Here is a 25,724-nt window from a genome sequence, read left to right on the forward strand (position 1 = left end):
TGTGTGTTTTGTTCAAGATTGGAAAAGTTCTTTGTGTAAAGAACTAGACAGTAAATATTATAGGCTTTGCTGGCCATATGTAGTCTCTGTCTCTCCTTCATCTACTCATTCTTCTTCTCCCCTTCCTTCTCCTTCTTTAAACACTTCAAAAATGTCAAAACAATTTTTAGCTCTCAGCCATATGAAGCAAGCCATTGATTAAATTTGGCTTGTAGGCCCATAATGTGTGAATTCCTTTACATCATCAGAATGCCGCATATATATGAAATGTTATCTATGAGAAATTAATGGTGCTCCCAGCAGAGAGAAATTAGCCTAAGTTAAGTTTGGGCTTTGGAATTCAGGAGAATGCCATGCACAAAAATGCTCTCCTTTTAAAACTAGTTACTAACAGTCCATTTCTGATATCAGAAATACATGAAAACTACCAATTGAACGGACATTATTCACTACTTTAGTGCTGCTAGTCATGTGTGGTGGATAAAGAATCCAGAAAGTTTTCCTTTCCGTTTGAACATTCATGCAATAAAAATTTCCAAATCTTTTTTTGAACAAATATTTATCTGATAGCTCTCTTGTGTACTTTATAAGTACCTTTTGCTGCTTATTCTCAGTAACTGTATCGAAACAATCTGTTTTCCTTTATCAATCAAAATAAAATAAGAAATTTAGCTTAATACTAATATTAAGCTGAAGTGCAAGATATATGAAAATAGAGAAAAGAAGCAGGATAAACTGACCTTTTGATAACTGCAGAGGACAGCAGATCAAAGACTGGACTTTAACGTCTTACATTTTCAGAATCTATCACAGTAAGTCCACTGGGTCCAGAAATAGGTTTTAATCCTAGATTGAAATGACTCACAATGCTGTCATGACATTGCGTTTGATGGAAAAAGTGAAGTTAATGTTTTTCTCAATATTTTTTTAAAATCAATGATTGATTTAACTATAAAATGGACTGATTCTGAAGAACTCATTCTGACGTTGGAGGTGAAAATGCTTTTACTCTAATCATTAAAATCAATTTCTCTAGATATCTGACTTTATTCTGCTTTATAACATAAAGAATGAAACTATATTTATTAATGAAGTGTAATCTAGCAAACTGGCATAAGCATAATTATCAGTCACTTACTAAAGTTGTGTTTTTTTCCATTGCATGAAAACCCTGCCTTGTTTTAATTTTTATTGACTCTTTAAAAGCAATTTTAGGTTTGTAGAAAGAAGTGAATAAGCATTCACACGTCATCCTCAGCCTCTACCCCAATTTCCCCGATTTTTAACATCTTGCAATAGTGTGGTACATTTGTTATAGTTGATGAGTCAATATTGGTACATTATTATTGACTAACGTATGTAGTTTGTATTAGAGTTTACTCCTTGTCTTATGAATTCTATAGGTTTTGTCAAATGTGTAATGACAAATAATCCTCACTACAGTGTCATACAGAATAATGGATTCACTCTCCTAAAATTCTTCCTTGCTCCATCCGTTCATCGTTTCCTCTACTAATTTATGTAGAAGATAAATTAGTAGATTGAGTTGATGGTTATAGCAGTTTAAAGCACAGATAGAAAACTAGATTGTCCTACCTACCCAGACTGTGCTTCTCACTCTCACTGTGCCCTTTCTTAACCTTTGGAAATGCTTTTATTCATATATAAAATAGGCTATAACTTCATATAGTTGTATTACAAAAAGTTAATGCACAGAAAAAGACTTGTGCTAGGTATATGGTTTCTTCTCAGTTAAATGGAAGCCATTGCATGTGTTTGTCAATAGAATTCGTCATACTTTATCTCACATATCTTTACGTCATTGTTGGCACATGACATGTTTAGACTGCACAAATCTCCTCCAAATCCCTAATAGCCACTGATCTCTTTACTGTCTCCATAGTTTTGCTTTCTCCAGAAGGTCATGCAGTTGAATCATACGGTGTGTAGACTTTTCAGACTGGCTTCTTTCACTTGGCAATATGCATTTAAAGGTTCCTGTGTGTCTTCTGTAGCTTGACAGAATACTATTCCATTGCCTGGATATACCACAGTTTATTTTTCCATTCACTTCCTGAAAGACATTTCGATTTTAGTGATCATGAATAAGGCTCCTGTAACATTCATGGGAAGAAGGCTTTTGTGTGCATGTAAGTTTTCAAATCCTTTAAGTAAATACCGGGAATGTAATTGCTGGGTTGTGTGGTAGGGTATGTTTAGTTTTATAAGAAACTGCCAAACTGACTGCCAAAGTAGCTGTACTATTCTGCATTCTCACCAGCAATGAATAAAAGTTCCTGTTTCTCCTCACATTTGCCAGCTTTTTGTATCATCAGACTTTTGGATATTGGTCATTTTAATAGTCATGTAATAATATCTCACGGTTGCTGTGACTTGCAGTTCCCTAATGATACATGACTAGTAACTTCAAAATCCCCATTTGACAGCTGTATTTAGACCTTTGGACTATTTTTTAAATGAGTTGTTTTCTTTCTTATTTTCGAGTTCTCTGTATACTTTAAATACCAGTAATTTATCTGATATGTTTTGAAAATGTTTTGAATATGTTTTGAAAAGATTTTCTCCCAACCTGTGACTTTTGTTTTCATTCTAAGCACAGTTTGAATAACAAAAGTCTTTAATTTTAATGATGCTCAATTTCTCAATTTTTTCTTTGTCTAACCCAATAAATCAGAAAGCTTTTTATCATTTCACATGACTTAATATTCAGGCAAGGTCTATATAGGCCCCTTTCAAACAGTCATAAAGTTTAGAAGCTCTGACCTCACAAACAATAACAACGACAACATAGAAACAAAAATGACAGCTTTCGATGTTGTCTCAGTAATTTCTCAATTCAAGAACAGATTACTGAGCTTTATAAGCAATACGTATAGATATCAATTTCACAATAAAATACCTTATGATATTTATCAAATCACCTTAGTTTTGGTCACTTATTACTATTAGACTAAAATGTAATTTGTCAGACATGAGAAATCTTTTTGTAGTATTTTTTGGAGAACCAAGTATTTGTTTTAGCCTTTTCAGTTCTTCTCTTGCTGTTTCTCCAGTATAGTCATTCCAATTGTCTCTATAGATGTATTAATACCAGGTACATAGTAAACACAATTATCTCCCACGTGTACCCCAACCCCCTTCCCTGTTCATGCAGTCAACATAAAGGAAGCAGGTCAAAAGGAAGCAGGTCATGTACCCTGTGATGTGCTGGGTTGTAAGGAAAGGTACACAATTAATGTACCATGTCTGAGTTTTCTTCTTCTCTGTATTTGTTCCATTTAATGCATGTATGTTTTTTATTCCTCAGGCCTCTCCAGTCCTAACACACTCAGGGATACTTGATACAGCTATAAGGCTGTGTCTTTATCAGGTACCTTTGGGTTACCCCCAGCCAGGGGTGGGAAATAGAGGAAGTGAATGTCTGTATCCTCATTAAGTATCACACAGAGCAGAAACGTAAAGAAGCCTGTGCCATGAATGGGTCTCTTCTTTCTCCAAAAACCACCTACCCCTTCAACTCCCACTGCTTAAAGGAAAATCTTGTATTAGTCTCCCCATTTTCTCCTCAAAATTGCTTTAGCAAAGCAGTTCTTAAACCTCTGTTAATGTATGTCCCCACCCCTAACTCAACACACAGTCTCATGTCACATCACAGAAAAGAAGTTCAAAACAAAACAAAACAAAGCCACAGTTTTATAAGAAAAATAGGTAAGTTTTACAAAAGTTGTGTACTGTATCTCTGCTTTGAATTTTGTCATTGGCCAAGGATAGTAAAACTCTTGGAAAACTATAAAACAGGAACTTACTTAATATATTTTACCCAAGATTTTTCAAACATTTTTGGAAGGATACTTATTAACATCTTGCAGAGGTAATGTTACATGAAAAACTTAGCATAAGACCAATCAGGTATTCTATGCAATAATGCAGATATATGAAAAAATCATATAATGAAATAAATGACTTTTCAAAAGGTATTGATCCTAGATCCACATTCTTTTTTTGGTTCAGGTGAGGCAATTAGAATGTGAAAAAAAGAAGCATAGAACAACTGTCTAATGAGAGGGACGAATGTTCCTGGGTGGAAAGTTATTAGAAGATAAATTAGTAGATTGACCCTTTTGCTGTCTACGCAGGTTTTTTTTTTTTTGCTAGTACCAATAGAAACAAATTCATTTTATGGTTTGTGTCACTGGAAATGTATAACTTAGTGGTAGCTATATAGCAAACTTTCAATATGTAATAATAAGAGATTAGATGTAGATTTAATATCATTATTTAATTTATTTGCTTGAATACCAGTGAGGAATTTCCACTTAAGCTCTCGTTTTCCAGATGAGTGTTTAATTGAATTCCAGAATTCATTTTGAAATAGAACTTTGTGTAGAATATGAATTTCTTTGCAAGAAGAATCATTTGTACACTTGGGTTTGAGAGCAGTTTAATGTCAATATAACTTCTTTCCAGGCTTTCATTTCCTACTTTTTGATATGGGAATAATCTCATGGCGTGATTGTGAAAGTCTTAAAAGATAATGTTTGGGGGGAGGGGAAGGGATAGCAATAGGAGATATACCTAATGTTAAATGATGAGTTAATGGGTGCAGCACACCTACATGGCACATGTATACATATGTAACAAACCTCCACGTTGTGCACATGTACCCTAAATCTTAAAGTATAATAAAAAAAGATAATGTTTGCAAAGATACTCTGTGCACTCAAAGCGTGCTCTATGAACTTCATTACCGTTCACACTTTGGGTTTATGAGGCTTCCATTTGCTGGCAATTGAAATGTGACTCTGAGTTAGATGCCGTGGTGTGGGAGATGATGTTTATTGGAGTTTAAAGCACAGATAGACAACTAGATTGTCCTGCCCACCCAGACTGTGCTTCTCACTCTCACCGTGCCCTTTCTTAACCTTTGGAAACACCTGTATTTATATATAAAATAGTTTCATATACTATTTTATACTATATACTTCATATAGTTGTATTATGAAAAGTTAATGCACAGAAAAAGACTTGTGCTAGGTATACGGTTTCTTCTCAATTAAATGGAAGCTATTGCCTGTATTTGTCAATAGAATTCATCATACTTTATCTCACATATTCAGTGCTTTACATCATTTTTGGCACATGGTATGTTTAGACTGTGCAAGGGTTAATTACGCCAAATTTATCTATCTACAGTTAATATAGCCCAAGGTACCTTGTTTAGCTGAGCCAAAGTTTGTATTTATTAAAAATGTAAATTTATCTTGAAGTGATGCCTGATCTCACAGAACTATGGGTTCCAATCTCTAAATCACTGTGATCAGTAGTAAAACTATGTACTCTGTGTCTGTCCTACTAGCTATATTGCCGGAATCTGGAGCATGACTTTTGGGTCTTTCTGTAATGCCTTACCTCTCATCAAAATTCACAAAATTCACAAGACCTGCTCTCTGGATTTTGAGACTTTTGCATTACAAAGAAAAAGGTGCTGTCCTAATGGCATTCCAAAGCCATTTGAAATGAGTTGCTTTCGTTTCCAGGGAGTCATTTTTATGTTGGTTATCATTACTTTACCATTACCTTTTAATTTGGAAATGTTAAAATCCATTGCCATGCTCCTTGGAATATAAAGATCATATAGGGTCATTGAGATGAGTCTGAAAGTATGACTCACTGGAGACCTTCTAGTGGGATAATGTTGTTAATATTGCTGTTATTCTATTCTTCACGTTTCCTCCAGTAAAATGTAAAGTGACCAAAATATAAGCGTCACGCAGGCAAAGATTCTTTTATTTGTTCAACGAACACTGCCTTCACATAGTAGTCAGTTAATATTCACTACTAGAATGCATGTTGAATGGCAGCTCTTTTATTTGCCATTAGCGTTGGTCCACTTTATAGCAGTTGGACAAAAAAATTGGACAAAGTGTGTTGATCTTTTATGAAAAAATAGATATCTCTTTCTTTCTTTCATTGTTGCGTTTTCTGTGGGCAAGTTGATAGACACTGTAGTCCTGATGTTATTTTAGGACATACAGTTGAAGTTACTAGATCTTTTAGAGTTTATTTAATTATAATATGAAGCTTTGAGTTTCTGTTTCGTTATTAAATAATTTATTTTATGATAGTGTTGCTTAACTTAGTGTGCAAGGCCTACAAATAAACCTAATAAATATCTTACAAACTACCTTAAAATAAATCTAACATTTTTTACTGAAATATTTTTAAACATGTTGAAGTTGGAATGCCACGTAATTGTATACACACACACACAAAACACACACACACACACACATTAGGTTTTCATTTGGTTTCTTTGTTCCTATTATTGAAATTCCTATGCTAATAACCATATCAATTTATGAAACTCATTTTGAGAAAAAAGGCCTAAAATATAACTCATTTTTAAAATGATTTTCTCTTAATTTATAATGTAATACTTTAATAAAATATGGTAGGGCAATTTTGTATAAATATTTATGCTAAGTTTTCTACATAAGTTACTGCATATAGTCTAGTTTTTAATAGAAGGGTTTTTTTTTTTTGCTTCAGTATCCACTTTAAAGTCAATGACATTTAGTGTTTTCTACTTTACAGTTCTAAGTTACTTTTGCTTAAAAAGTCATCTGACTTTTAAGTTAATGTCCAACTTGATTACTATCTCTCTGTATCTCATCGATGTGTTCTTGAAAGTAGTTAGATTTTGAAAGACATTACTAAGAGGGCTTTTTCTCATCTTTGGAGAGTAACTTGGGGTAAATGGTTGTCTTTCGTCTTTGTCCTCCCCTCTACCCGCAACTCCCTATCGCAGATCATTAGCTGAACTTGTGTGCTCAGGTTAATGTTCTGTTTCACCTTTCTTGTCAAATTGCTAGAGACAACTCTCTTCAGTTATATAATGTACACACAGAATCTCATCTTTTTAATCTCTCTCTTTTAAACAAATGTGTTCACCCTCAGATTTGCTGTCATTTAGAACAGGACTTCCTATTAGAAATATAAAAATTTTCATTCATGTGGAATCTTCAATACAAAAAAACCCAGAAAAACACATATCAATGGTTTGCTTGTGTCATGCTGATAGTTGGGGGACAGCTGATATTAGAAAAAGTGACACTATATTTCTGAACACAAACCTTGTTTCATCTTAGAATGTGGTGTTGAACCAATTGTGTACATCAGTGCTATAAACCTTAATGAGTTGTTAATGTGTGATTAACTGCCTTGGCCCAACTCAAAATCTTATTCACACATACAATACACACAGGGAACTTATTTTTATTTGTTCAGTCACTCCTTTAGTCGTTCATTTATTTCACAAACATTCATTGACACTTACGTGGCAGCACTCTTATAAGAATAGAATATACCCTGTTAAATCAGACATGATACTTGCTTTTGTGGAGCTTATGCTTTAATGGAGAAACAGAAAGTCAAGCAAAAACTCAAACTATATAACTTTAAATTGGATATGTGCTAATGAAGGAAAATGTGGCACTGTAAGAAAAAATAATAGGGAGTTAAAGGATAAATAGGAGTTTGGTGGATGAAATTTATGAAGGGCTGAAGATTTAAAACAAAAGAAACTGATGCAGGAGGGTGCAGCTTTGGAGTCAAGAATGAAGTTCTAGGAAATAGCAAGGAAATGGTAGGAGAGGAGGTCAAAGTAGGTAGGATTTTATATATTATCAATGGGAAAATATTGAACAACCCTAAGCAGAAATGCAATGATATATGTTCATCTTCATTACAAATTCTTCTCTCTTTAGTAGACCTGCTTTCAGGCAAAATTTCATGAGAGAATAGTAACAAAGAGAAAAAAAGTGGTGTTCTCAGATTATCTCTAACTCACCTGATGACTTGAAGTTAAATGACCTCAACATTTTGTGAGGCTTTTCCTTCTTATAAAGTAAGGAGTTTAGATGAGGTGAGGTGTCCAATTTCATTTAGCTTCAATTTCCTGTAATTTGACAGCTGTCAAGTCATGCTTTGATTTGTTCTGTTTGTGAGCCAGAGTAACTTTAAGGCAGTATATTAACTAGGAGAACTATTTCTTTACTTTTAAACTTCAAAATTATGATGACGTAAGTATTTTAAAGAGCATTTAGAAAGTAGACAAATGAAAAATTTTTAACATTTTGGAATGCTTCTTTTATTTCTTTTTGAAACCTAGGTTTTTGGTGGTAGTGGTGATATTTATTTTTGCCAAACTAACCATTCCATGTAATTTTGTAGCATTTTGGGTTGATGACCACCGTAAGTCTAGTATTCCTATATGTGTTAAATCTTATCTTTACAATTAATGTATTTTCACTGAATTATTTAATTAAAAATTAAACTACGATTTCTAATACATGTTCAGTGAGATATTATTAGGCATTACCTGAAAGGGATTTCTGGAGAAAGAAAGAATTTCTGGTTAAAAGGAGTTGAGCAGGTTTTCCTAGAGCGATTCTCTCGGTCTCTAGGATGGAGCTACAGCATAAAATATCCTCCTAATTTACTTCACAAATTAGCCCTTAGATTTCATGAATTACTTATAATTCTTTTTGTAGACCACAGTTTCTTTGCTCTTCAGTATTTCACTTGCTTATGTGAGTTTCTAAAACTAAGTTTAATTTTGGAAATTCTTAATTTTATGTTTATATTTTGAATTTTGTTTAAAATTAAGTTTAGTAAAAAGCTAGGTTTTTATTTCTACCTACAAATTCAGTGTCCCGTCAATAGAAAAAAAATTCTCAATAATATTTTGAAGTTACTTTAGTCTTTGTCATTAAAGAATAAAAATTTACCAGGCAGAAATGCCCCAGAAGCTACCTATGGAGGAAATATAAATATTATTATTACCTACTAATATTAATATACAAAATAGTCAATTATGTGTATAGAAGTTAAATGTATATAAAAGTTAAATATTTATAAATGATACAGGACTCACGTGTTTGTATGCTCTGACTGCTGTGCAGTCACAGTCTTATAAATTGATAAACAGAGTTTGCAGTAAAGAAGGAGTTTAATGATTGCAGGACAGCTGAGTGAGGAGATGCGAGCACCCTCAAATCTGTCTTTCCAGAGAGTACTTGGTTGGGGTGAAGGGATTGTAGAGGGCCACGGGCTGGCTAAATGGGGTCACTGACTGGTTTGGGTTAGGGGGTTTAAATCACCAGGATGTGGAAACTTCGCCCTTTAGTGAGTCAGCTTCTCCTGGAGCCCTTCGGAGGAGCTGATGTCAGTAGTTTCACTGGTATGTAGGATCTGAAAGAATACCTCAGAGAGAAAACTTAACACTTCACAATGCTCAAGTTGTTATCTATGAGTAGTTAAGTTTAACTATAATCTTGTGACAGGATATAAATGATTGTGGGGCTGTACCTAATAAACAATTATGAGGAAGCAGGACAGATAGCAAGTTAACTTAATGTTTAAGACTGGATGTGTTAGAAGCTTATTTTTATTTCATCCCCTCCCTCCTTTCCCAAATAATTTTATAAAGATTATAGGGGTGGTTTATATATATATGTATAAATAACTTCTAATATTTTATCAGTTAATAAAAGCTCACATTTTCTAGACATTTTTGTTGATTAAGCTAATAAGATGGCTTTTACCAATGGATCTTGAAATGTGGTATGCTAAATGAATTTCTGTTTTCAAAAAGAATTGTGCATGATCAATAATTCACTAAAACAGTAGGCAAGTAAACTATATCACTAAGACAGTAGGCAAGTAAACTATATTTTTAAATTTACTAGTGGTGTAATCTTGAGCAAGTCACCTGACACTTCATGCCTTAATTTATAAAAGAAAAAAGAGAACTTCCTAAATTACAGAGTTGGGTTCAAATATGAATGAGAAATATAAATATGAAGGTATTGGAAATATTAGAAATAGGAATATGAAGGTATCTGCTATAGTGTTAGTGACTGACATGTACTTAACTATCATTGACAAAATTATTATTCTTTTCTTTTTTGAAATAATGGAGACATAGTAGAGAAGATTTTGTTAATTTGAGGTGTTTTAACTCTTTATTCAGTAAGTTCTTTGTAAAAATTTATAGGAAGAACTGAAGGGATATAAAGGGTTCATAATAAACACAGCAGATGATTTCTGATCCTTAAATCCAGAAACTCGGCCCTAGTCTATTTTACTTTCTTATTTCCTGCAAACTACCTAGAAAAAGTTGGAGAATGGCACTATTTTTTTTATTGATCTCAGCTTCAAAAATTTCAAAATGTAGTTTTTCATTAGTAGTAATTCAAGCTATAACATATAATATATTCAACATTACACTAAGTGATTTACTTTTATATAAGTTATTTCATTTAACCTTAAGAATACTTCGTGGATATATTTATATTTACTTTTACAGATTAATAGATTGTTATTAGCAGAGGTTGGGTAACTTGCCGAACTCTGATACATTGCTAAGTAGTGATTCACCTATAATTGAGCCAGGTTTCTTCTAAATACTATGCTCCACTGTAAATATATGAGATTACAGGTTAAAGTTTGAGAATTACTTCTAAGTAATAAATAGCTCACTCAATTTTAATATTGATTCTGGTAAAATTCTTTATAAAGGGTTTAGCATTCTTTATAATGTTTGGGGTTGGGTCAGGGAGAAGATAATGAAAAGAGAACAGAGCAGATAAGAAACATTTTGCACATCTGACTTCCAAACTGATCCTCTAAATAGATTTTTTTATGCTATCTCATCAAATTGAAACTTTTTGATGGATATAGAAACAAAAAATATTGTATTAAAAATATTGAGAAAGATTGAGGAGAAAGAAAATTTTTTTGAAGAGAATCAAACTATATTATTTTAGGTATATTTCTGTGTGAATCTTGAAAGTAGGGAAAGAAATATGTCAGCAAAAATACTAGAAGTAATTTATTATTTGATTGTCACAAAAACATTGATTGAACTTGCAATCACTAATCTAGGATGCTCTTGCTCTGACTTATATTCCTTTCCCAAATATTCCAAACCATGACCTTGTATTAATAAAAGAAGACATTCAAGTAGTATATTGATAGTTTACAAGCACTTAGAATGTATATTTTGAAATTTTCTGGTGATCTGACGAGTGACTTTGAGTCTCAAAATTAGAGAAGTTTCTAATAATTCTGGATTAAATAAAATGTGAGGGAGTTAATCTTGAAACAAAAGGAAAAGAACTCATCCATACAAGGAAAGGACTTTGTGATTAACACCTGACTTTTCATCAGAAACAATGATAGTCAGAACACAATGGGATAGCACATCCAAAGTGCTGAAAGAAAGAATAAGTGTCTTGTTCTGTTTATGTTACCAAAGTTGTAATGTGCGTAGGATTTATATTTAAAGGGGAAAAACTTTAAGGGGAATTAGATATAGTCAATGGAAAGAATATGACCAATAATGTGTTCTAGATCTGGCTTGGTTAGATATAACGCGTTTAACTTTGGATAATTCAGGAATCCTTTGCAAATCTTTGTTTCTTTGCCTCCAATATAACTGGGCTGGAGTCAACACTAAAAAGCTTGAACTCTCAATATTGTGTATATCTGTTATTTCAAGTTATCTTTGCCTCCGATATAACTGGGCTGGAGTCAACACTAAAAGCTTGGACTCCAAATATAGTGTATATCTGTTATTTCAAGTTAGTATATTTTATGTTTCCTTCTTGATGGAAGCTTGTCTTATTTTGTTCTCTACAGTCTGTATTTTTTTCTTTTCATAGTTCTGCAGCAATTGTTTTTGAAATATAAAAATAATTCTTTTGTGCTGTGTGAAAATATGCATCCTTTTATTGAAGCTGCCAGACAGATGTGTTATTTCAAGTGGGAGACTATGATTTTTCTCTATAGATGATGGGTGGGGTTTTGTTGTTGTTGTTGCCATTTGTTTGTTTGTCTAACTTTACTAGTAGGTAGATTATTTGAATGACTGATCTGATTAACCATCATTCCTTCTAAATCTGTCTCCTTTCCTTCAGGTCTCTCATCCGAACACATTAGAAATTCTCAATACAGTTGGTATTGTGCCCAGCTAAATCCATCTGATTTTTGTTTTTAAAAATGGCAAGTTGATATAACATTTCATCATACTATATAAAAGAGAAAAATCAGAACAAAATGTAATTGACAGTTTTCTGAGTGTCTTTTAGCTTAAGTTTTGAAATTGTTTTTGTCTATTTTTATTTAGGGTCTCACTCTGTCACCCAGGGTGGAGTGCAGTGGTGCAATTATGGCTCACTGTACTCTTGATCTCCTGGGCTCAAGCAGTCCTCTCAACTCAGCCCCCAAGTAGCTAGAACTACAGGTGTGTGCCACCACACCCAGCTTTATTTTTTATTAAAGAAAAACAATTGTAGACCTTAGCTTTCATTATGTTGCTCTGGCTGGTCTTGAACTTCCAACCTCAAGTGATCCTCCCAGCTTTGCCTCCCAAAGTGCTGGGATTAAAAGTGTGAACCAACTCACGAAACTGTTTTTTTAAATTATCATTAGAATACTTGATAAAATAAAATAAAATAAACATCTGAAAATGATTCTGACATAGTTGGGTGCTGGCTTTAAAAAGTCCATTATGTCCGTTTTCTAAGGTGGCACTTAAACACATGCACACACGCACAGACTGGGTGGCTTAAACAACAGATATTTATTTTCTCACAGTTCTAGGGGCTGTAAATCCAAGGTCAAAGTGCTCCTCTGAGGACCATGATGGAAGGATCTGTTTTAGGCCTCTCTTCTTGGCTTGTAGGTGTCTGCCTTCATGCAGTTGTACTTCTGTGCATGCATGTAGCTGATTTTTACCCCTTTCCAAATTTTGTTTTATATGGACTTCATTTTTGTTGGATTGGAACCCACCCTGAGGGCCTCATTTTAACTGAATTCTTATTTAAAACATCCAAATATGGTTACTTTCAGAAATACTAGGCTTTAGAATTTCACCATATGAATTTGGAGAGAGGGGAGCACAGTTCAGCCCATAACTAACACACGGTAAGTAACTATTGACCAAGTTACTCATGTTACTCAAGAGAGATAATTCACTTTTTTAATACAAAGCAATTTTTTTCCTCAGTAGGTGTAAGAGTGTGTCACACAGAAGTAGCATTTTAACATATAAGATACGTAGCTGAGCTGTAAATATAGGAGACAGTATGATAATTTTTACATTTCAAATTCTCTGCCTGCATTAGAATATTTTTGCAGAATGTGTAAAACAATCTAATGAATTGATTGGAATGTGTGGGAACAAGAAATATGGTTGTGGTTTTTACATAAAGCTTTTATATAGTTCCTTTAAAAATATAATTCTCATTTACCGATTTCCCTAAGGTAATGGGTATATTTTGTTTAATTATTTTTGATCCCTTGATTTTTCTGACTATGGTTCACAAAAAAACCATAAGATAAAGTACCATCCTGTACCTTATTTTCATTCGACAGTTTTTTTCTGCTAAATTAATATTTTGTATATTTTTATTTTGTATATATTTGGTATAATTCTGTTAATATTTTATATATTTTGCATATTTGTATATGAGATGCAGATGCCTTAGACAACATGAAAATATCTTTGAACATCCCTATTTTACCAAGGAAGAAAGATAAGCAAAGAACATGATTTAATAGATTTTAGGATTAACTGGTAAGTTACACGAGTTTCAATTTCCCAGAACTCTAATATATATCCCTGCATTCTTATTATGAAATATACAGAAAACACCATTTTGTTGCCCATTGTTACATTTATTTATATTGTACACATAATCTCAAAGTTTATATTTTGCCACCATTTATGCATGAATTTTTCATGACAAATATTCCTAAGTATTCCCATTATAGGTATATGTTTCCCAGAATAGTGGTTTCAGGATGTCGTACTATTATCCAACTGTCAATTTACTTATTTATTTTATTTATTTTTTCTGTTTATTTTTAAGGCTAAGTGCGAGTGGAAAAGAAAACAAGAAATCTGTAACTGGTTGTGATTAATTAGTTTTGAACACCACTACATTTGGACTAGCCTGCTAATTTATTTTTCATCTATACTTACCTCATCAGCACTCCCTAATTCTTGCTTATCTTAAGCAATTGAAATTTTCACCCAAGCTTTAACCTAGTTAGAAATATATTTTTCTAAAATTCAAACTCCATACTGTTGAGGCCATACCTTTCTGAAATGCAGTAATATTTTCACTACTGTTTAAATCCAAACATTTCTAACTCTGTGTTGCAGATATGGATATGAAGAGGCTACTGCTACAAGTTTATACAGGCTGGGTATTTTGCACTTTAGTGACTGATTACTGTTTCTTTAGGAATGGACATATTTGTCTTGTTCTATAGTTGCCATTCATTGAATTGTTAAATGTGCGGTCAATATTGTATATGAGCTATTCAGATATGTGTGACGTGCACGTGCACAGAGATCTTTGTCCTTTGTGATTAGTATAACTGTGCATACCCATCTTTTTGTGAGTCTCTTGGTCATTCAAATTCAGCTACTCATCCTGTACTTTATCTTCATGCAACAGTTTTTTTTCTGCTAAATTAATATTTTGTATATTTTTATTTTGTATATATTTGGCATAATTCTGTTAATATTTTATATATTTTGTATACTTGCATATGAGATGCAGATGCTTTAGACAACAAGAAAATATCTTTGAACATCCCTATTTTACCAAGGAAGAAAGATAACCAAAGCACATGATTAATAGATTTTAGAATTAACTGGTAAGTTACACAAATTTCAATTTCCCAGAACTCCAATATATATCCCTGCATTCTTATCGTGAAATATACAGTAACAAGGAATGAAATTAATGTATTAAAGTATCTTAATCTATCTAATTAAATGGTATTTTGAAAAGGACTTTAATGCTCTTTTGACATTGAAATAAAGTGAGTTTATCTTGAGATTCCATAAGATAATGAAGAGCTGGTAATTACATCTTTACATTTTATTGCTCTTTAAATGGCAGAATCTTCACTATTTCTGCAAGAGGTCACAAACATGTTCATCTTAACTTGACTATTATACAAATAAGGCTTTATTAATACATCTATAGAAGTAGCCAAATCACTTTGCCTAAATAACTTTTTTTTAAAGAGACATATGCAAAAAAACATGAATGTATCATGAATTAATTTGTGCATGGTTTCCCTATAAAATAGTCACAGTAGCAACCACAATTATGGTAAATTAAAAGTTGTAAAACTAAATGTTTTTACATCAACAGTTTTCTCTTTAATGCTGTTTTCAGTTTAATGCTGGCCTATTTTTCTGGGCTTCCATACAGACTTTATAATTAGTTGGATACAGTGGTTGTATGATTAATAAAATATAGACTGGTGCTGCCATGTTTGCATTTGAATCCTGCCTCAGCCACCCAATATGGTATGAATGACGTCAAGTCAGAACCTGCGTTTTCTCATACAGAAAAATAGTCATAGAAACAGCAATCTCATAATGTTGTGTGTTGGTTAAATAAGAAAGTTATGTAAAACTGTCAAAGCACAATAGCTACACATAACAGGCATTCAAGTATTAGTGCCTATATTCTGATCTCTGTTTCCCTCACTTTTCTATTCCCCCAAGTGATAACAGAAGCTACATTTAAAATCACTATTCCACTCTACGATTTCTGTTGTAGAAAAATAGAGAAATCTGTGTTTTCTTATGTAGTAACTTTTATCTGTATATCTTCTTGAGTCTCTGGAGTTGTATAATTTTCATATATATAATTAATTTGACCTCCGGTCTCTACAGATAGTTTATCAACACACTGCTACACATAGACCCAGGTCTTTGATTTCCACAATGTGTGTGTCTGCATGTGTATTTATTAATATGCTTTATTTTCTGGCTGTTGAGTTGATGGGAGAAAAGTGAAGAAATCATAAGTAAAATTTTTACTCCACGATAAGGTGCTGATTTTTCTTTTAAGGAGTATACCAATATAACTATTTAAACTTGGAACTATTAAGGTATCTTTTTTCTCTTTTTTGTAAGTATCTCAAGCTGAAATGACTGTCAGCAGGATGAGGCACATGCCAGTATATGCTGCCAATTTGAGATTGTTCATATCCCAGGACTTTTTTAGAATTGTCTATGTGCCAGTCTTGACAAAATTTCAGTTACTTGCAGAGTTTTCCTTTGTGCAGAAGTGAACTCAGTTCAGATATTTTGACTTCACTACTAAAAGTGTGTAAGTCAATTTTCTATAACTGGAGACAACTGACTCAACTTTTAAAATAATCCTAGGTGTCTCTAGGATTACTATATATTAACACAAAAAGGGTTATAACCACATACTACAATAATTAAAATAACATAAAATTACAAACAAATTCATGGCACTCAGACTTAATAGGTATGTATGGCCCTTACACATTTATTTACCCTAACAATTTGTTCTGATGGCAAAAACGTACCCAAGTAGGAAGAATAATGTTAGAAGGCATGGAGTAATCTTGCATTTTTCATTATAATTTCATATATAATTTCATTTTTCATATATAATTTTGTTTTTAATGCATAGTTACCATGCATTAAAAACCAACCTTCTTTTTAGCCTCTTTAAATAAACACAGTTAACCCAATCAAGATGGCAGAGATTTTCAGGGATCACCTTATCAAGTTGCCCATTTCTAAGAGTATTTGGAAGCAGATATTACTAAAAACAGTAGTTAGGGTGCCATAATTGCCTTGAGGTAATATTGACTGTAAGTATCTTCAGTGTCCAGAAGTTTTCCTGAAAAATAACTTCAAATATAAACTTCACGTGATAATTTACTTTCTTAAATTACAATAGTTTATTTTTGTTTCGTTGTTTTCGAAAATGGTTGCGATCAAGGTGACACATGCATACATGATCAGAGAGGTAGTTAATTAGGACGATAGATGCCTGAATCAAGATTTGCTGTTCTGTTTGTGTTTCATATGTTGCAAAAATAATATATTCACAGCAAAGTTACTGATGGTTTGGCTGTCAACGCTATGGATGTTATTACTGTCCCTCAGGCTTTGCTGATGAGTCTACATGTATCAGGTTGTCTCCTTCCTCTACTTATCTTCCGTCTTTGCCGCTCTAATAGGATCGAAGTAATTGTAAATCTCTCCCATTGAGTTATTTTTTCAAGTTTTGAAATTTTTAGTGTATAAATTGTTAAGTTTTGATAACCTACATTTTAGTTTATTTACTTATTTTCATGGTACATATTTAAGGCATACATATATGCCATGAAATTATTACTAAAATCAAGCCAGTTAACATATCCATCACCTTTGATAGTTTTATTTTTATGTGATTGGCAAGAGCACCTAAAAAATATACTTTTAGAAAATTTTCAGTATAGAATACAATATTATTAACTATTGGTATCATACTATACGTTAGATACAACTTACTCATCCTACATGACTGCCAGTTTGTACCCTTTGATCTGCTTTTTTTCATTTCCTCTTAATCCTTATCCCTGATGACCACCATTCTACTGTTTCTGTATACTTGGCTTGTTTTTAGATAGCACATAGAAGTGAGATCATGAAGCATTTTTCTTTCCATGTCTGGTTTTATTTTACTTAGCATAATGCCATCCAGGTTCATCCATATCATCAAAAATGGCAATTTTAATCTTTTTTTAAGATTGAATACTATATACATAATATTTATACTATTATTACAGAGTTTATAAGATTATAATATATATTATAACTAGATATCATAATTTGTTTATCCAATTGTTTTCATAGCTTGGCTATTGTGAACTATACTGCAATAAACATGGGAACACAGATGTATCTTTCATAGACTGATTTCAGTTCCTTTGGGTGTATACCCAGCAGGGGGATTGTGGAGTCATACAGTAACTCTAGTTTAAATTTTTGAGGAACCCTCATACCGTTTCCCAAAATGGATGTATCAGTTTACATTCCCACCAGCAGTGAACATGGGTTTCCTTTTTCCACACCCTCATCACACTTCTCTCTTTTTTATATAACAACCATCCTAACAGTTGTGAAATGATATATTTGTTTTGATTAACATTTTTCTGATTAATGATGTTGAGCACCTTTTCATACACTTGTTGCCCTTCGTATGTGTTTTTTAAATAACGTCTATTCAGATACTTTGGCTATTTATCAGTCGGATTGTTTTTTGACATTGAGTTGTGTGAGATTTTTATTTCACATGTCAACCCCTATCTGACATATGGTTTGTAAATATTCTCTCCCATTCTGCAGGCTGTCTTTTCATTTTGTTGAGTGTTTGCTGTGCAGAAGCTTTTTATGCACTGCATTTTGATGCAGTCTCACTTGTTTATTTTTGCTTTTGTTGCCTGAGCTTTTGGTGTGATAGCTAAAAAACCATTGTCAAGGCCCATATCAAGGAGTTGTTTTCTCTGTGTTTTCTTCTGGGAATTTTATACTTTCAGGTCTTACACGTGGGCCTTTAATCCACCTTGAGTTGGTTTTGTGTACAGTCTAAGATAAGGGTCCAGTTTTATTCTTTTATATGTAGATAACCAGACTCTCACTGTTGCTTCTTCACAGGAACCATTCTTTGCCCCAATTTTGGCCAAGTGCCTTCTACACCACCTTCAAGTCTAAGTGCAACAGAAAATGCACCTTCTCAGGAAAGACATTTATTGTTCACTCATAATTCGGTCTTTAATAGACATATCCAATAGAATATACAGTTCGCAAGATTAAAAACAAGGTTTATATTGCTTCATAAGAAGCAAGCACATTTTTGAAGCACACGGTAATTCTTGACAATGAAACCTGCAACTCATTATGATTTTTAAGTTGTGTGAGATGTGGATACCCAGCATTTTCATGATGAGGCTGTGCTTTCTTACATTTTCAGTGATGAAGAAGACATGCCAACATAGGGTTAGTTCCAGATAAAATGAAATGTTCCAAACAGTATGTATTGTTTATTTGAATCATCTGTGGGGGAAGGAAAGATAATTTTCCAAAGGACATTCCTCCTAAATTCTGTCTTAAAGTTGTTTGTAAGTAGAAGATTGAGTTTATATTACATTACAAGACCATAATGTCTTTATTAAATTCACTGTGCAATCTTTAATCAAATAAGTAAATGCATTATTTATTTCCAAGTTTGAAGCACACATTCTCTTCAGCTGAAATGCCAATTCTGGAGGAAAACATATCCAATTATATGTGAAACTGAAGGCTATTTTTACTTTTTATTATTCTTGTAGCATTTAAAGACCAAAAGCCTGTCTTATATCTAGTTGCATGTTTTCAGGAAATATGCTTTTGGAAACTATTCTCATGAATATGAAATTAACCTCAATAAATAATTTATTTTTGAACTCTTATTTCTTGCTAATTAAATATCTTTGGCCAAAACATTTTTAATCCTCCTATTTGTTCTTTGAGAAATTTTGACAATAAATTCAAAACTTTTAATGGAGAATATTTAAAAGGTCTTCTTAGAATAAAAAGAAATTTTACTTTTTTTCTTCATCAAAGTTGTGTATCCCTGTATTTCTAATGTTTAGGACATAAACAATTAGGTGTGATTATGACCACTAAATAACTAAGAACAATATACATTTTTAGATTTCAGGCTTTAAAAGTAAAACACTAGTTAGAATTTTATGGTTAAATCATGTTCTTTGTACCATGAAAGAAAAGAAAATCATCGTGTTGTATATCAAAATATAATAATGAGGTATCATCTCTCTCAGAGATCTCTGAACAACATCATAAAACCTGAACATGTTTCTTTTCAGTAATATTTGAGTGATGAAGGCATCAAAAACTTGGAACAAAATAAGATTAAAGCAGAATAATAGCTTAAAAATTAGGTCTAAATTCTAGTTCTCTTGCTTGTGGCAAAACTTTGGTCAAGTAAGTAACCTCTGATTTCTCATTGTCTTCATCGATAAAGACAGAAAAATTCAATTCATCCTACTTTGCCAAACTCTGTGAGAAAGCTGCATAACTTTGAAATTTTGTGGTAGCATAGAATTTCTTAACCATCTAGATTATTAAAAATTCATTTAAAAATTAGCTATTTTTTGAAGTACAAATTCTAATAAATTCTATAACATTGAAAAAATAATTTTTCAAGTTTGGAAAACTTCAGGCTATGTGGCTAAATCAGAGGGCAATAGAGCATGTATACACCAATATATATCAAATTTTTCTTGTAACATTTTAGAGATTCTTAAGTTTTACAGAAGCTTATTCACAAAAAGGGTTGCTACAAATTCAGAAATATATCCTTCAGCCTCTTCCATTAATTAGAAAACATTATATAATCAGTCACACCTGTCCAAAGTACATAATAAAATATAGCATCCTAAATAAGTATTTGTTACTTTTATTGCTTATGTTGTGAAATCGAAGCTTATTGCAAAGTAAATCAAATAAATTATTCTGTTCTGTGCTTATAAAAGTGAGATTTCAGACCCAATTTTAGATAATTTGCCATCATCATGGAAACGGAAAAGGTTGCTAAGTCAGTTATTTGTTCTTTCTTTCCCGTCTCCTGGGGGTCCAGTAAATGATTATTGAAAAAGTGCTTATCAAAAAACTATTTTGAGCAACATAATTTAGAAGAAATATTATTAAGACACAAGCATTTTTAAGAGAGTTGTGAAATATTCATAGAAATGATCAATAAAATCAAAATGTGTGAAATACCACACAATAGTATACTTGATTGTTATGGGGGTGCAAAGTTAAAGTATTCTAAGGTGAGCGTGAAGTTCTGGAAAGTACTTTTTGGCCATTGACGAGGACTTTGTTTCAATGAAGGAAGCAAGAAGGGAGTGTTGAGGCAGGGACACTGGGCATCATGTTGAACAAATAGTAAAGACCAAAGACAGATTCTGGAAAATGGATGGCCTCTTGAGAGAAAAATTATGTTTGTGATACCAGCTTGACTTATTACTCTTATATAAGCAACTTCTAAATAAATGAAACCAAATTTGATTATGTTAGGGATTGCCTGGACAGAGACTTGGATTTTGGAGAAATTCAGGGCATAATTTTCTTGAATTCAAATCATGTAGATCATTGATTCTCAAAGAGTGGTCTTTGATCCAACAACATCGGTGTTACATTGAGACGTCAATTCTTGGACCCCCAGATCTGTTGAATCAGAAACTCAGGAAATCTCAGCAGTCTCTTTTGCAGCACGTCCCCTGGGTGACTCCATTGCACAGTGGAGTTTGAAAACCACTGCTGTGGACAAATAACCGAAGTCCCTCGAAGGCCGTCTGGCACTAGCTGTGGCAGCCTGTTAAGTGTGGCTCCTGCAGGACCATCCCTTGTTCACTCTATCTATTAAAGTTTAGTGGCAGATGGAAAGATAACAAATGATAGGGTACAATTTTGTATGTATACCATAATCCGCGAAATAATCTATTTTCAATCTTCTAACTAGAAGGTACTTCACTCGAATTTAAGCTATTCTAAATAACAACATTTTTCTGAATTAAGAAGACATAGAGTCAAAGGACCAGGCAATCAATTACTAATTAGTGGTTAGTTAACAAGAAATAAATAAAACTATTATCAGAATGTCATTTACATAAGCAAAGCATAGCCAGGTAGGTAGATCCTATTAGAAGGATTATAAGATGAATAACTACACATCTATTCTGTAACACTAGAAATTATAAAAATGAAAAAAATTTAATTATCAAATGAACAAATATTGTAAGATTCCTTCACAGTGGTTTATCTTCATTATTGGAAGAGTGCTTTAGTACAAACTTTCTAGGCTCAGTTTGGCAGAATTTATCAAGAATTTAAAAAATATGGCCATTGACACAATAATACGGTTAAACAATCACCTTAAGGGAATAGAAATCTAATCCAAGAACTAAAGAACCAGGAACTGATAAGGCAAAAGGGACTAAGGGATGGAAAGAGCAAGAGGGAGAGATGTGAGACCTTGCACCAAAGATAAAACTTAAAACTACAACAACGAAAATTATGGATAGACACTGTTACCTGTATATGAACATTAAGGAAAAGTAACAGTCAAAATTTTGTCTGGAATAATAGAAATGTTGTAAAAACAGGAGAGTAAGAAAAGGAAACTGATTGTATAGAATGTGAAGTGTGATTGTGGATTCCTCTCTGATACAGAGGGTTCATCAAGCACTGACAAATAATTGTGTGTGTGTGGATAGACTTAAATTCCCACAAATCAGCACCATTTATTTTATGGCTACATGATGCCATAATATATAGACATAAAACCATGAAATCACAAAGCAAGAAATGAAATTCTACATGGAATGGTCAACTTTGTCAAAATAAAAACATGCCTAGAAAAAATGAAAAGTTAATTCAGCAAAACAATGCATAAGGCTGATTATCTCACACTGGCAGATTCATTGGTAATTACATAATAATAAATATTATTAGTATCATTATTGATTTGCAGCATAGTGTTGAACAGAGCACTCTCTAGAGCCTGACTAACTCACATGAACCTTGATCCCGTCACTTTGTGGTGAACTCAAGTAATTTAGCCTCTCAGAACCTCAGTTTTTCCATCTCTAAAATAGTGATAAGGTAATGCCTATCTTTAATCAGGGCTAAATGGATAAATTATTTATAGGGGTTGGGAAGGTGCTTGGTGTTGTAATTACTCAATAAATAAAATATCCAATAATTTTTTTAAAATAAAAGTATAAAAATTATGTAAGGTTTATAATCATAAAAATACTCGAATCCAAAGATATTTACAACACAACGATATATTCTTTTTAAAAAATACTAACATTTAGGTTAGCTAATATTTGGTGTCCTATATATGAACAACAACAACATAAGGCTACATGTGAAAGAACCAAGTGGATGTCCACTTCAATAAGAGTGAGGGGTCAGAGGAAGGTAAGTTTGTGCTTCGTGATAAATAGTGTTGCACGGAGGCAAGTTCAGGGACGTTTCTTAGAGGAAGTAATTTGGGCTATATGGAAGACTAATTGTAAAGTAAGGTTGAGAGCAAGGGTATTCAAATGCTGAAATATGATACATGCAAAGTATGAAAATGTAAAGGGTTGTCCAGGTGGCAATGTGCAGATTTGTGGCCATTCGTGATGGCAGATATGGTTTTGTTTGCCATCTCTAGTTGAGTCTAGTACTGCTGATTTTGGCCAGACTATCCAGGAATTTGATGATCCAATTAATGAATCTGGTGTCGGAGTATAAAGATAGAATTAGGCTTTTAGGAAGACTAACGTGGCAATAGTGTGTGTTATGAGCGACAGGAAAGAGGAATTGCCCTACAGAAGGCCTAAAAGCCCAGAAACTAAAAAGGCAAGGAATAGTGATGGAAGGAGCAAGAGGGAGAGATGTGAGACCTCGCACCAAAAATAAAAATTAAAACAACAAAAAAAGTATAGATAGACTCTGTTACCTGAAAGCAACAGTGAAAATTTTGTCTGGAATAATAGAAATTTTGAAAAAACAGGAGAGTAAGAAAAGGAAACTAATTTTATAGAAAGAATGTTAATTTGATTTTGGATTACTGAAATGACAGCAGGCCATGGAAATGAAAGGAGCTAAGTAGCAGAGGGAATTGGTGATAGGAAGTTTTAGATGGAGTGGCTTCCGATTCATCAAATAAAAATAATAGTTGAGATTTCAGAGGTAGAAGAAAAGAGAAAATTTGAAGGCAGAAGATTAAAATTAATTACCCAGGGTTAGAAAAAAATCGTAAAAAAGAAGCCAGTAAAGATGGCGGGAAAGGGCTCATGAGTAGTTAAGGTAGGGATGAGGGAGGAGAAAAACCATGGTAATGTGGTTATATAACATGAGAATAATATGGAAGGAAGGGGTAATTATTTTAAAGAAGAAAGTGAAGGAAAACAGCAATAGGTAATGGTGAGGACCAAATACTGCGAACAGCTTACAGTTTGCTGAAACTGAAGGGACATTGGGATTGACCATTGTGAGGTGATTATGATTGCTAAATATAGTGCATTTGGTGAATACAAAATGGAGAGGGTGAAAGAAGCAATGTAAGAAAATATTTCAACGCAAGAAAGAATAGATTCAGGCATTTGGTAAATGTAAATTATAGTAGGCACAAAATGCATAGCAGTGCATAGAAACAGATAAGTATTAATTTTTTGTTCAGAGGCACTCAGTTACAAAAGAAATTATGTTCGCTGTTGCAATTATTATCAGCATAATAGGAGGAAATATTATGCACCCTGTATTTTGAAAGATAGGTGCATTTGAACAGTTGAGAGTAGCTATACTTCAAAGTAGCTATCATGGGAATGTTTCGGGGGTTAAAATCATTAATTAAGTAAAATTTATCGAAAATTTGTCAAAGTATTGTTGGCATTAACAGACAATTTAATTTTATGAATTATGGCTTGTCTTGTAATTCTATGTACTGCGTCAAATGTAAATTTGGCTAAACAATGTTTCGGATTTTACTGTTAGCAGTTATTCTCTAATGTTAGGTAAACATTTATAATGTTTTCAATTATTTGAGTTTAATTTTGCAAGAGATTTATTGAAAAGTTTAGTGAGTTGTAAATTTCCATATTGCACAATAAGAGGCAGTTTTGAGAGGCTAAAATATGTAGATACATTTACTTTCACAACTTTTTAGACTTAAGTCACATTATATTTATTCGATGGCAGCAGGAAAATAGTTGTTGATGCCATGTAAAACATAGAGAGATGTGTGTTTATACAGATAGTGTTTTTGATAAATTGATGAGCTTTATTTTATTTTTGTCGGGCTATAACATATTTTTAACCTGTCCTCAAAATATAAATAATAACAAGTAAAATGAACTTGTTAACAAGTATAATAATCTTTTTCACAATGGCTGAAAAAGATTGAATTATTATTGAGATTCATAATGTATGCTTAAAATTTGGAAGAAGATACATACTTTGGGATTAGAATTGGCTAGATATAAAATAGTTGGCAGATATCTAGACAATTATCACTGTCATATATTGGTTTATTTTGTAATTGGGTACAATACATGAATATTGGCAAATTGGGTAAATAAGTTCTTCCACAGATACAAATTTAAACATATTTGTACAAATTTAATAGTTTGTTGGCCTCTTTATAGGTACTTTTGCAAGGCCAAATTCTTCATCAAATTATTTATATAAAAATGAATAATTTTTATAAATGACTAAGATATTTGAATATTTGAAGAGCAATTTCGTCTACCCTTTATTTATATGTACTAATATATTTTGGTAGCCTCTGTTTAGATCAATTTCATCTACACTTTATTTATATGTACTAATATATTTTGGTAGCCTCTGTTTAGATCAATTTCATCTACTCTTTATTTATATATACTCTTTATTTATATATATATACTTTATATATACTCTATTTATATATACTTTATTTATATATATATATATTAAATATACTTTATTTGTATATATATAAACTCTTTTTTTCCCATTATTTGGCTATCACTAGTTACCAATGTTTATTTTTTGAAGTAATATGATCCTTGATATCAACAATTATGACATTCAGTCAACAATGTGGTTGATAGAAGCCTTAAGAAAATTACCTGCTCTGATTACTTCTCAGTGAACAGGAGATGCTAACATGACCATATAGAAATAGTGTGTGAGAATTAAATCAAAGATTATGTGTGAATCTGTGATCTATAATTTATTAGCATAAAATCACTAAACAGCAAAA

The sequence above is a fragment of the Symphalangus syndactylus genome, chromosome 12 (assembly GCF_028878055.3).
Source record: "Symphalangus syndactylus isolate Jambi chromosome 12, NHGRI_mSymSyn1-v2.1_pri, whole genome shotgun sequence".
Taxonomy (NCBI): Eukaryota; Metazoa; Chordata; class Mammalia; order Primates; family Hylobatidae; genus Symphalangus; species Symphalangus syndactylus.